Genomic DNA, 2,818 nt, shown 5'->3' on the forward strand with positions numbered 1-2,818 from the left:
AACCAGACTGCACTAAAATCATCGCCCAGGATGCATACAGACTCTGTTTTCGACGTTCTACACATGGTTGGAAAGCTAAGGAGATAGGCTTTCCAACGGGAATAGTCCCATGTCCAAATTCTTTCTGAGTCAACAGGAATCGTTGAAACAAGTAGACATCCAGAATCTGTCAGGGTGCTGCACCACCATCTTTTGGCCCGTTGGGCCGTGTAACGTGTTGGAGTCCATTAGGGACGCGTCCAGGGGTCCTTGGCTGACCTAGTCTTTTATATACAGTAGCCGCCACCCCAATTAGGGTTGGGTTTTGCTTAGATATTGATCTATACACAGATTGTGAGATTTTCGCTCTTGTTCTGGACTGACTAGGCCGCCGCAAGTGTTTGTGGAACCCCAACTTTGAGTGCTTGAATTCTATTCGCAATATTTTAGAATGCATCTTCTACGTTCTTGCTTGTGTTCTCGGTACGCTTGCAGGGATTGAGCCTTCTTGGCGAGGTCAACCGCGCGACACGGTTGATAACCAACGGAGCTATGGTGTAGTGATTGCAAGGGAGACGATCTGTTCGGGTCGAAGCCTTTGGATCATCAACATCAAGTTCTCCACCTACCGACTTATCGCTACCTATCGGAAGATCAGGCCAACAATCCCATTAGCTTGCATGACCACACTGATCCATACAAGGGGTACTCATGTCAACCTTTCCCAATAAGCCCCAACCAATTGGATCATGTATCGCTCGGCGCGAAGATACTAGAACTACTATCGGAGCAAACTAGCACCTCTTACAAGCCCGCCCGCTCACACCGTCGATGTTCACGCCCAAATGATCATAGCTACAGAGGTATTCGGCTCGCCTTACCATTAGATCGGTATGTGGTGAGTAAGGTAAGTGCTAAAGCCGACTACACCGACGATCGGTGCTTAAACGACGTAAGCGGTCTATGGTGTCTGGTTTTCTCTTCCGACCTACCCAGGGGAACGCCACATCTTGGCAGGATAAACACCTCCTAGCACCACCCACGTCTCGTCTCATACTCACCACTCATACAACCATCATCAACCCATATCCAATATTGTGATCATTACGAAAGTAAATAACGCCTATGCTCACGAACGATGAAACAACTCACCGCTCGACTTCTACTAAATAGCCTATGCATTGCTAAGCATTTCAATTTAACTCGTAATCTAGACACCAACAACATACTCAAGGCGACAAGGAAAGAATGAACAACAATTCAAGGTAGAAGTAATGCATTCAACATAGGATCTACCCACTTGTACTCGATCTTGACTCGACACATGAAAACATACATAAGATAGTTTATCAATTTTAGACTTCATTCAATTGAACAAAATGGTGTAATATGCTTAGTTGCTTGCCTTGTTGCTCAGGTGGCTGCCTATAATTACCCAAGCAACACTCGTAGAAATCCAAAAGATTAGAGTCGTCTTCAACCATGGTCGTATCACGCTCCGGCTCCTTGTTCATTAAAGAAAAGTGCATGCAATGATGAGCATGAGTGAAACGCAATAATGCATGCTACAATATACATATGATGAATTTCCATAAAATATACATATAAAGCATGAAAACATTTTTCTTAGATAGAAAAAGTCATAAGGAGACTAGAAAAATTGGTTTCACCCATTTTGGGCTTGCGATGAATTAACGGTGAATTAATGAAGCTTCAATCTAATTAATTAATCTTAGAAAATTAATTAAATATTTCATGGCTGAGAACATTTTTAATAGGTAGAGTACGTTATTATGAAACTAAAAAAATTAGTTTCATAATTTTTGGAGCTGCAGTGAATTTATTATGAAATTTACAAATTTCAATAAACAGTAAACTGTGCTGAAAACGATTCTGCTAAGTTGGGCGGTCAAACCGTCGGGGGTCGTGGTCAGACCGTCAGAAATCGCGGTCAGATAGCCAACGAATAGAGAGATTTGGGTTCTGGCGGTCAGACCAGCCCAAGGGGCGGTCGGACTCCTGGAACAGCGGTCAGACCGCCAAAAAACACGGCCAGGCTGCTGTATGCGACCGGGGGAACTTGGTGAGCTCGCCGGCAACCATTCCGGCGATTCTGGTGGCTTTTAGGGTCGGGATTTGGACCTAGAGCACCCTCTTGACCTCCTCTACCGCATAGGACCACACACATAAGCCGAAATCGGCTAAAACTTGGCTATTGCTATCAAAACATCAAGAACTCATGAACTTCAACCCTAGCTCCAAATTTTTAGATTACAACCAACCAAATCATGCATCCATGCCATGGGATCCTAGGAGACTCACCCAAGACGCTTGGCCGAGCTTGAGGACCGTTGGTTGAAGGAGGAAACAGAGGGAAAAGCTCGGGAGACGAAGAAACCCGGTGTTCTTCACATTTCAACCCTAAACACCAAAAGACATCAAATCCGGCCCAAATCCTTCGGGAAAACGAAAATGAATTGGAGGGATGGGAAGCTTATGAGCTAAGGATCACGTGGATACCACAAACTCACCTCGAATCTTCTCCTAGGAGGCGGATTTGAGGGAGAAGGAGAGGAAGCTTGAGAGAGGGAGAGGGAGAGGGAGCTCCCTTACTGTGCTGCTCGGGTGGGGCACGGGAGTGATGGTGGGAGCAGAGAGAGCAGGTGGGGACTGCCCCAAGGAAGTGAGTGAGGGGTGGTTGGCCCACATGTGGGCCCCACGTGCTAGAGAAAAGAGGTATTTCCAATGCGATTTCTATTCTTTTCTCTCCTAAATTTCTCTCTTATCCAAATGATTTTAAACGAATTGCTTTATAGTTACAAAACAAAATCACACAAAA

Source organism: Phragmites australis, chromosome 18, assembly GCF_958298935.1.
Source record: "Phragmites australis chromosome 18, lpPhrAust1.1, whole genome shotgun sequence".
In the NCBI taxonomy this organism is placed as follows: Eukaryota; Viridiplantae; Streptophyta; class Magnoliopsida; order Poales; family Poaceae; genus Phragmites; species Phragmites australis.